Below are 12,532 nucleotides of genomic sequence, written 5' to 3'. Positions count from 1 at the left end.
CAAACAGCTGAACGTGGCCTATCAGCCTTTACAAGACTGTTGGCTCTGTCAAACTCGCAAGGGATATAGACGTGATTATATGTTTGTATGTATGCTAATTTCATCGCCTTTTTGTAGATGACATCAAATTCGTCGCTCTTCGTCGATGCCGCTAAATGTACGCGGCCGAATATAAAACAAAGCATCCCCTTATGGAAAAGCTAGAATATAAAGATAAAATTGTAAACTTTGTACGTTCATTCACCTTAGTAATAGTCAGAATTACGAAGCAATTTCAGAGGTATATATTTCACTGCAATGCAGTTGAACCGTTTCGAGACTAAATTAATTTGTTTCTACGAATTACAAATCACGAATTAATGGACTGTAAATTAGAGTCATTGACATTAAGAATACATACATATGGTCACGTCTATATCCTTTGCGGGGTAGACAGAGCCAACAGTCTTGAAAAGACTGAATGGCCACGTTCAGCAATTTGGCTTTAAGATAGAATTGAGATTTAAATAGTGACAGGTTGCTAGCCCATCGCCTAAAGAAGAATCCCAAGTTTGTAAGCCTATCCCTTAGTCACCTTTTACGACATCCATGAAAGAAAAAATGGTAAGAGATGGAGTGGTCCTATTCTTTTTTGTATTGGTGCCGGGAACCACACGGCACATTATTAAGGATTAAAGAAAATAAGGAGTTAATCCTCGACTGGATTGGGTGAGTCAGGTTTTTACACGAAGCGACTCTCATCTCACCTCCGCAACCTTTGCAGGGGATTCACCATGGTTACATATCCAGTTGCCTCAATGTGTAGGTTTCCTCACGATGGTTTTCCTCACCGGAAGAGCATCGGTAAGTATTCAAACTAATGTACGTAACTTCCAAAACATTAATTGGTACTGTGAGTGCTTTTCTTTGGTATTGTGAGTCACTTTCAGCGCATCACGCATATTAACCGGGCATCTTATCGATTCAAACACCGACACTAAAAGAATAGAATAGATTTATTTTCAAAATTGGATTAAAAGGTATCACTTATTGACGTCACATCACTCAAATCTAATTATAACTACTACCGCTTCCAAAGCGCATGTGTTTCAAAAGAAGCGGTGGAACAAACTGCACTGCAGCATTTTCACTGGACGTCAATTTACAAATATAGAACTCTTAAATCTGAATTATGGACGAATGCACATTGTCTATATTAAAACAATATGAATTAATGTAAAACTAATGATTTCAATACGAATATTTCGTTAAATATTTCGTGTGGTTCCCGTGATTTTAATCTCAATTCTATCATTAAGCCAAATAGCTAAACGTGGCCATTCAGTCATTTCAAGATTGTTGGCTCTGTCTACCCCGCAAGGGATATAGACGTGACCATATATATGTATGTATTTCGTTAAACCTTGGTAGGGGAAAATAACAAACAACCTTAGCAGCAGCATTTTCTAAAAACGCTGTTACATCAAAAAAATAACGCTAAAATAACAGCAAAATTCAATTGTCGAACACAGTAAGCTAAATCGTGAAATAGAGTTAAAAATCTACTTGTCTCGACAAAAATCCCACTAGATTATCGGAAAACGAATTTACAAATGTCCAGTACAAATGTCGTCGGTGAAGAAAATCGATACATCAGTTTCGACTGGCTTATTCGGATATGTACTTATCTCGATTGCATTTTTGAATTTGAAATGCACTGATTCATTTGCCGAACTGAATTTTAAAACGGTTCTCATATGCAAACCGTTTAAAAGTTCAGATCAGCAAAGAAGCGATTATTAATTTGTCTTAGTATTAATATTATCAAGCAAAACAGCAGAACGTCGCCTATCAGTATCTTCAAGACTGATGGCTGTGCCTACCCCGAAAGGGTTATAGAATTTGGATAGAATTGAGGTTCAAATAGTGACAGGTTGCTAGCCCATCGCCTAAAAATAATCCCAAGTTTGTAAGCCTATCCCTTAATCGCCTTTTACGACATCCATGGAAAAACGATGGTGTGGTCCTATTCCTTTTTGTATTGGTGCCGGGAACCACACGGCACATAACTAAGTACCTGTTAAATAGCGATAGTTACATTAATTCTGGTCAAGCTTTAAATACTATTATTAATCCGTGACATTACAATTCTATATTAAGTCAATAAGCTGAACGTGGCCTATCAGTCTTTACGCGACTGTAGGCTCTGTTTACCCCGAAAGGGATATAGACGTGATTGTATGTTCGTATGTGACATTATACTGGCCAGTAAGTTGCTCTAATTCAAACATCATCGCGATACAAATCGGACAGACTGACAGACGTCCCTAAATTTATCTGGTAATAACCACAAATGTCATAGGCAGTTATGTGAGACACACGGCCGTGAAGATCAGCAGGCCTCTGTGGTAAAAGTCATTATTATAAGCTAGATATTTATTATCTTACATTTAACATTTTTGGTTTAAGCAAACTCTATCTATACTAATATTATAAAGCGGATGAGTTTGTTTGTTTATTTGAACGCGCTAATCTCAGGATCTACTGGTTCGAATTGAAAAATTCTTTTTTTGTTAATAGACTATTTATTAAGGAAGGCTTTAGGCTATATATCATTACGATGCAACTATAAGGAGCGAAGTAATAATGGAAAATGTGAAAAAAATATTAATCCTTGAGAGCTTCAATGATGCCCAAAATAGCTATTCCACGCGAACGAAGTCACGGGTACAGCTAGTTAAAAATAAAACTACTTATAACAAAGAAAAAAAAATATTACAAACTAGATCAAATTTACAAATTGTACAGCCCCTGCATAGCATCAACTTGCAGGAGTGTGCCCAGAAGGCTGGCAGCATTTCCATTAGATAGATAGACACAAAACAAATATATTAATAACAATTTCTTAAAACTAATACAGGTTTTCTGTAGCAAGTCGAAATGGTCATAACTCAGCGATCTTTTTGCACTGAAAGAGTACAAAAACGCTAATTTTCAGTTATCAAAATCTGAAGTAGATGCGGGCACTAAATAATTAAAATTAAAATATTAAATTAAATATGTAGGTATTGTGACGACGTATGCCAGACACCATCAAGCTTCACACGGCGCGTGTGCCAAATCGCGCAAGCAAAGATTTCATGGATAGCATAAATACTCGTATACAACCTCCGACTCAACATCGTCGGTCGTCAACCCTTTGTGGTGTTTGAGCCGAATCCCGCTCCCGCTACATAGATAACTAGCAACCTACCCTGGCTTTGCATGGGTATTAAGTACATTTATTGCATTTCTTCCTCAGAAAAATTTACAAAATTTCAATCAAGATCGAAATCCATTCACAACTATTCAAGATTAGTGCATACAGACAGAGAGTGATAGTGATGATTTATTTTTATTTGTATTTAGTATTGTATTTTCTATTTTCTGTATTTTCTAAGACAATTGGTACTTATGAGATAAACATTTTCTTAGAATCCGTTGTATTCGTAAACAAAGCCGCAACAATATCCACATCGTAAACTCTTAGCAATGGCAACACTATAGCGAACAACGATTCTTTGTTAGGGTTGCCATATTGTGATTTTTTTTACCATACATACATACTTACATATAATCACGTCTATATCCCTTGCGGGTTAGACAGAGCCAACAGTCTTGTAAAGACTGTTAGGCCACGTTCAGCTATTTGGCTTTACGATAGAATTGAGATTCAAATAGTGACAGGTTGCTAGCCCATCGCCTAAAAGAGGAATCCCAAGTTTATAAGCCAATATAGTAATATAAAATTTGCGTTTTTTTTACCATAACTCTAAAAATATTGCCGTGTTGTTCCCGACATTTTGGAATAGGACCATTCCATTTCTTTTCCATGAATCGTAAATGGCGTCTAAGGGATAGGCTAACAAATTTGTGATCTACATTTAGGAGTTGGGCTAGCAACCGGTCACTATTTGAATCTCGAATACAGCTGAAGATGGCCTTACGGTCTTTCCAAGATTGATGGATCTGTCTACCCTGTAAGGGATAAATAGATAAAAAGTATAACAAATTAATTCTCATTAAGTGCACCCTAGATCACAGAAGAAACTTATATGGCATATTTCATACATTTGTACATACATACATACATGTAATCACGTCCATATCCCTTGCGGGGTAGACAGAGCCAACAGTCTTAAAAAGACTGTTTTTTACCTGTTTGGCTAAATGATAGAATTGAGATTCAAATAGTGACAGGTTGCTAGTTTACCGCCTAAAAGAAGAATCCCAAGTTTATAAGCCTATCCCATAGTCGCCTTTTACGACATCCATGGAAAAGAGATGGAGTGTTCCTATTCAAATTGAATGCATATTTCAAATTTAACGAAAGAGTTTTATAAGTTTTATAAGTCTTCGTGGAGGATGTTAGTACAAATTATCCGTATAAATTCAAGAGTCTTTCCCTTGATTGCCAACCCTATCGTACTGCAGCATTTAAAAAGTTGCAGCATTACCTACCACAATGCTGGAGATCGCCACAGATACCATTCTCAGATAATTGCAAACGTTGATTCTCAACTTTGATTGTTGCACAAGAATAAATCGGTTTAAGCGACAAAGTTTCGACTGCAAAGTGAGAAGTAATGGTTTCTCTTGAGCAGTATATAATTGTTGTTTTCAAGGGCGTATATGATATTCATACCTATATCAGCTTTTAGAATAGAATAGATTTAGTTTCAAAATTGGATACAAGGTATCACTTATTGACGTCACATCACTTAAATCTAATTATAACTACTACCGCTTCCAAAGAGCATTACATATTTTTATCCGCCGCAGCCGCGTGAATTTAGCGCCATTTAGAAAACTGAGACGAAATTAACGCCATCTACAAAAAGATGACGAAATTAGAATCACCTTTAAAATGCAGCGAATTAAACGCCTCCTTTAAAGAGCGAGTAATTTAGCGCCATTTATGAATTTATATAGGTTTTTCGCAAATCCCACGGGAATTAAAGTTTTTATGTTCATATGTTTGTATGCATGTAGCTATGTACGGATGGAAGTATGCATGTATGTATGTACTATAGTTTTTAACGGGATAAAAGATATCCTTTTTCCTTCTCCAGAATCCTAATTAAGGGTGCACTAATAGAATATTCCTCGAAAACGAAACTCACACCGGAGGAGCTAGTATACAAATATATCAATCCCGCTCTCCCAGACTGTGTGTATGTCTGTCCCCCACGACCTCTGCAACTGACTGTGATTGATGTCATGGACTGAGTGTCTCGCGGGAATCCATACATTGCTTATGAATAAATTTATGACCGATAAGTGCTGACCCTTGGCGTTTTGGAGATAACACAGTTTACTATATTAGGTCAGTTACAAATTATACTGGATTCCGATTGGGTCGTGTGGTTTCTGTCACATTAAAATAGGACCATTCTTTTTCTCTATGGCCGTCTAGGTAGAATGGATGAGGTGCAAATGCGCAGTGCGCGAAAGGCACAGGTTCAATTCCCACCTCGGCCATGTGCCAATGACACTTTTCTGAGTTATGTACATTAGTTTGAGTGCTAACCCGGGGTTTTAGATAGAGTAGCTAGAAGAGTGGCTTAGGTCTGTTTGAAATAGCGCAAACAGGATTTCCGTTCTGCCGTGTGGTTAGAATATTACCATGATTTACGTCACGAAGACAAAGTTGTGTAGGTGTTTATGTAACTAACCATCCTACTAATATCATAAATGCGACAGTTAGTATGTCAGGATGTCAATATGGATGTTTGTTACTCTTTCACGCAAAAAACTGCTTAACCGATTACGATGAAATTTGGTATGTAGGTAGCTGAAGATCCAGAATAACATATAGGTTACTTTTTATCCCGGAGTCCCCGCGGGAATGATTCCACGCGGATTAAGTCGCGGGCGGCCTCTAGGCCCTAATAAAATTAAATTCTAATTCAATAAAAAAAAATATTCACTATTCTGGCACATATTAAACATAAACATTGGTTGGCGTCGAAAAAATTACTTAAAACTAAGTTTATTGTCGCTTCCAAAGCTTCAGTGTAAAAGAAGCGGTAACAAATTGCACTGCAGCATTTTCTTCAATAACGTCAACTTCACAATTATCTAGACAGACAGAAGTGTGATAGTGATATTGAAATAAGTGTAAACGCGGGGAATCGTGGCAAGTGGAAAGATGAAGTCTCTGCCTACCCCATCAGGAAAAAGGCGTGATTTTATATATTTGTACATACATACATACATAAAATCACGCCTCTTTCCCGGAGGGGTAGGCAGAGGCTACATCTTTCCACTTGCCACGATCTCTGCACACCTCCTTCGCTTCATCCACATTCATAACTCTCTTCATGCAAGCTTGGTTTCGGGTACTCTTGACCTGACCATTTGCCAGGACGTCTTTAATTTGATCAAGATACGTTTGTCTAGGTCTTCCCACTCTGACCTTTACCCCCACACTCTCCTTATATATCTACTTAGTCAACCTGCTTTCATTCATCCTCTCCACATGACCAAACCATCTTAACATACCCTTTTCTTTTCCTGTAACTACATCTTCTTTCACATCACAACATATATTAGATATGTAGATATAGAATTAGTATAGAATTGTGGTAAAGCGTAACCATAATAATATATATGGCATAGCAACAGTACATTGCAGTATCAACAACCACAGTTCACCCTTGTCAATTTAATATTAAAACCAATGAATCTAATATAAATCACGCTTACCCCTTGTCTGACGTTTTGATTATAGCTGAACTAAATTTCATAAATATTTTAGTTCCGCGAACGGAAATTGTTTTAAGGCATTGATTTTATTTCTTTAAGGGACATGGCACTCAAAATTAAAAATTTTTATTCATTATTACAGGATACTTCATTTTGCTTAATAATTGTCATTTCTTTTGGTTTCACAACATTGGTTGACGTCAAATAAATTACTTAAAACTAAGTTAACTGCTGCTTCCAAGGCGGAAGAAGCGGTAACAAACTGCACTGCAGCATTTTCTGCATTTGCAGCACAAGATTTTCTTTTAGCGAAAGAAACATAAATAAATCCTGTGAGCGGTAGGAAGGGACTATATCCTTACGATCCCCGCATACATCTTTCGCTTCATTAACGTCCAACACTCTCTTCGTGCAAGCTCGGTTTCGGGTACTCTTGACCTGACCTGTTGGCAGACATTTTACCTCGTTAAATTCCTTCAGTACGCAAAAATAGCATCATGAGGGCAAAAATTAAATTTCTCGTTGCTTTTTACTGCCCTTTAAAGCCTGGTAATTAAGAATTTCTCAGTTACCTCCGCCTGATTTACTGCTTGAGTTATTGTAGCTGGCACTTTTTGAAAAAAAAAAGGACCAAATTATTTCTCTGGCCAGTTAATTTAAAATGTTCTTATCAGTTCACTCTTTTGGGCGTAATTTCTATCCGTTTTAGGGTTCCGTTGGAAACAAGGGACCCTTATAGTTTAACTATGTCTGCTTATCTACAGTTTTGCACAGAGACTATAAAATGGCAGAAAGCTGTAATTTGGTATGGTAAAAAAAAGACTTGAAAAATATTATTTCGGGGTAGCCTAATAGAAATATAAAGCATATACGAGAAAAATGGAGATAATTTTTTCCTCCACTTATAGATTCGTCCATTTTTTAATCAATTATGTCCTTTGTGGTATAATGATTATAATGCTAGTCTACCTAATCGTGGATTCAATTTCTGGCGCGGGATAATATGTTTATTAAAAAGAAAAATAAAAAATCTCTATCAACCCCGTAAAGGATAAAGACGTGATTATATTAATGTATGTAATGCTTCTTTTCGTGCTCATTCTGATCTTTTAACTCAGAGGGATACGATTTTGTTTGTATCTTATTAAACGAGGGAAATTTCGGAAGCTTGCTCAATCTATCAAATTTGTCTCAATCTATATAAGTACTTTCATCTTAAAATTTCCATTGGCTACGTAGGTAACAATTTAAGCTTTAGAAATTAGACAACACTAACACAACACAGACATAGATTTAACTAGACGCCGCGAGTTCAAATCTGTATAAAAACTAGTCAAGTTATATTGTATTCAATAGAAATAAATTAAAAATCGTCAAAAAAAATATTTATTGCTTTTTTGGCTTCACGAATATACAATTTGAAACATCAATTATAACAATATACAGGGTGTTTGGTAAATAGCATTAGATATTTAAGGACTTAGTAAATCTTAACTTCATGAAATATTAAATCAACAAAAAAGACTCACTATGCAGTTTGAAAAATCAAAATAGTGTAAATATCTCAGAACGTTTGGACACTATACGCTCACTTCGCGCATTCAGCGAGACGGCTCGCAACCCAATTAAATAGGCAAAATTGTAACTATTACCCTATTTTTCATATTATTTGTAATGAGAATCTGACACTGAGTTCCCCTTACAATATGTAACTCGATTTACCAGACACCCTGTGTACAGTGCATACACTTAGTACATTTACTTGTGGCAGCATTTTACGAACTCGGCGCTGCCTATTTTAGTATACAATTTATAAATAATTTAAATTAATCGCGAGCACTATCATTCAATTATTACTATCAATAAACTTATCATTCAAATCAAATTGTATCAATCAACTTCTATCAACCCAAGTTTAGACATAATAGACTGTACACCCTGTATATAACAAAAACGACTAGTAAATTTCCACTGTCGTAACTGCTTATTAAAAAAGAAAAAAACCATTTTGCATATCAGGTTATCAAAGATCACATACGAACTTACATTAAAGGTAATATAACAGTTTAGATAAGCGTTTGAGAGACACAATTTTGCCGCGCGATTTGGAACGCTAAACAATCACAGGTCTATCAACAACTATGTCTTTGACACTAACCTTTAGAGTATGAATAAATTACGTATATTAAAACAATATTCTCAACACATTGTTACATAACAAACTACTGATTAAACCGAGCGAAATTCATAATTTATGTGATATACATGCAAATTTATGCTAACACGCTTTCTGAACAAAATAACGCTAACATTTAGTCGTCCATTTAGTTTATTATGCTTTCTTAATTATTCCAATTTTGAATCTAAATGTTTAAATAGAATAATTTTGATTTTAATCCCAATGTATATAAAAAGAGAACATTAAGTGACGTGTGGTTCCCGGCACCAATAGAAAATGTAAAGGACCACTCTATCTCCTTCCCATAGATAGTCGTAAAAGGCGACTAAGGGATAGGCTTATATAAGTAATCGAGATCCTTTTTTTTAGGCTATGGGCTATCAACCTGCCACTATTTGAATCTCAATTCCATCATTAAGCTAAACAGCTAAATGCGGCGACTTTCAGTCTTTTGATGACTGATGACTCTGTCTACCCCGCAGGGAATATAGGCGTGATTACATGTTATGTTACAATTTTTTTTATGTAAAACAAACAAACACGCGTTATATCTTCGGTAATTTCCAATATATTCTAAATGCGATAGTTCAAAATTAGATTTACCTAAAGTACAAAATCAATAAAACCCTTCGTTTAAAAACGGTTAAATTTCCCCCCAAGATTAGCATAAAGTCGCAAAATCATAACTCGAACCTTCCGTAAGCCCCAATATCTGATTTGCATAATTCAATTTGTAAATTCCGCTTCTCAATAACAGGCCATTGACAGATTGAAATTGTGAAAATGAAAATATTTTGAACAATTTTTTTTTTAATCAATTTAGAGCGTTTTTTTCTTTTCATTATTCTTTATATTTATATATTTTTGGGGTTTGTTTATTGCTTAGGTCGCAGGAATTTAGCGCTATCTACAAAAGAATATAAGCTTTTCGCAAATCCTCAGGAACTGCTTACCGGAATGAAAAGCATGTCATACTCCAGACTCTTAGTTATATATATATATATATATCTTAATACTCATATGTATATATATATATATATACATATATATATATTAGTATTAGTAGATAACGCTTAAGAAACAACAAACAAATAAACTTACTTTCGCATTTAATATATTCCCGGCCCGCTTTGCATCATCATTAGCCTTTCTCAAGACATCCAACAATATCTTATCATTAGTCAAACCATTTGTAAGAAGTATGCCTATTCATATACATATACAAACATATAAATATATATTATCACGTCTGTATTCCTTGCGGGATAGACAAAGCCAATAATAAAGTAAAAAAGCCACATTCGCCTAAAAGAAGAATCCCGAGTTTAAATCCCTCAGTCACCTTTTACGACATCCATGGGAAAGAGATGGTGTGGTCCTATTCTTTTTGTATTGGTGTCGGGAACCACACGGCACTAAAAAAACAACATGGTGGTCATAGACAACATGCAATCCAATATCATGACATAACAATAATGTTTTTGAAATTTATGTTTATAAAACAAAAGTAAATAAAAATTATAACATTTATCATTTTTACCATCAGAAATTAAAGTGTCTTCTTAATTATGGAAAACAATAATTTTGCAAGTACTTAAATATTTTTACCGTCATTTTATAAAAAAAATATTACATACATACATACATACATATGGTCACGTCGATATCCCTTGCGGGGTAGACAGAGCCAACAGTCTTGAAAAAAAAGAATGGCCACGTTCAGCTATTTGGCTTAATGATAGAATTGAGATTCAAATAGTGACAGCCCATCGCCTAAAAAAAAACCCTCAAGTTTGTAAGCCTATACCTTTGTCGCCTTTTACGACATCTATGGGAAGAGATGGAGTGGGCCTATTCTTTTTTGTATTGGCGCCGGGAACCACACGGCATATATACAATAAAATCCAGAAAAGATAATTTTCCATATACCTACTTACATTGATTTACATGTTTTTCGCAGTTATTATAAATTTACTGTCACAAGAAATATAAAATGATTAAATTTTATAATTACTCACTCGTATTCGGAGTTGTAAATTAAATTGGATTCTAATTGTAAAATGTTATTAATTTTTATAAAATTAATTAATTACTTTTATTCGAGGCAACGTCTTTATAATAACAAAAAAGATATCCTTGACCAATAATTATAAATAAAAATTAAAAGTTTATGAAATAGTAATAAACACTATAATGCAACGCGTAAGAAAAGACTGAAAGGCCACGTTCGGCTGTTTGGCTCAACAATAGAATTGAGATTCAAATAGTGACAGGTTGCTAGCCCATCGCCTGAAAGAAGAATCATAAGTTTATAAACCTATCCCTTAGTCGCTATTAACAACATCCATGAGAACGAGGTGGAGTGATCCTATTCTTTATTTTATAGGTGTCTCCACCCGGCACCAATAAAAAAAAAACACCTTTGGATCCTCAAAACACGTGTCTTCATCTTGTTAATTTGCTAAGTATTAAAAACGTAACTTAATCGCAGTAACCAAAACCTCTTTTTTTAAACCATTCTCTCATCCTGAGTAATTCATGGCCGCTCTCCAAACGATTTATAACTGTGCCTCGATTTAATTTCGTTCAATTAGTAGATACGAGTCATTTTGACTTGTCCAATCAATTATTCGCACCGCCAAACTTCATTTAATTTTGATAAATTTTTAATTCCCTGTGTCGTATTACTTATTTCCAGGTGAATTTCTGTTTGGGGTAGATCGAAATGAATGGATTTAATTCATTCGTTTATGAAACCCATAATTGTGTAAATGTTTTTATGTAATTACAAATAATTATAAAAAGAAATTTAGATTAATTTTTTTTTTAAGATATTTTAATAAAAACTTATTATATTTTAGTTCACATTTACAAAAGATATTTGAAATTCGAATATAATTTTTCTCTCGCTCCATCGTAACTACTTATTTTTCATCAGCACAGCACAAGCCTTACAAGGATACCAATTTGACCGCAAAATACAAGGGGAGTCCTGTAACCCTATTCCTCCAGAACAAAGTTATGCAGATCAGCACTACGCAGCCACCTGGTACACCGTATTTACATAATAACGGCCGGTCTGCTGACTCGTTTGAATTTAGTTTAGCAGTTTTGAATAGGGCATAATATTTTTTATTTTTTTCTTTTATGTAATTTATGTGCCGTGTGGTTCCCGGCACCAATACAAAAAAGAATAGGACCACTCCATTTCTTTCCCATGGATGTCGTAAAAGGCGACTAAGGGATAGGCTTATGAACTTGGGATTCCCCTTTTAGGCGATCGGCTAGCAACCTGTCGCTATTTGAATCTCAATTCTATCATTAAGCCAAATAGCTGAACGTGGTCATTTAGTCTTCAAGACTGTTGGCTCTGTCTACCCCGCATGGGATATAGACGTGACCATATGTATGTATGTATGAAATTTATAATGCCATTTATAATAGGTACGTACTAGTAGGTATATTTCTGTTGGTGTTGTGTAGTACCGAGTTCTCGCTAGAGATAAGAAAACTACATGAAGCCTGCTTCTTGGCAATTTGTATGAGAACAAATCAGTTATTTATGTTGATAACTTGTATTATTTCTCTGCCTATTTCTCCGGGTCGTATGTATTTTAGATGTTTATT

Source organism: Amyelois transitella, chromosome 21, assembly GCF_032362555.1.
Source record: "Amyelois transitella isolate CPQ chromosome 21, ilAmyTran1.1, whole genome shotgun sequence".
NCBI lineage: Eukaryota > Metazoa > Arthropoda > Insecta > Lepidoptera > Pyralidae > Amyelois > Amyelois transitella.
This window is presented reverse-complemented; position numbering follows the sequence as displayed.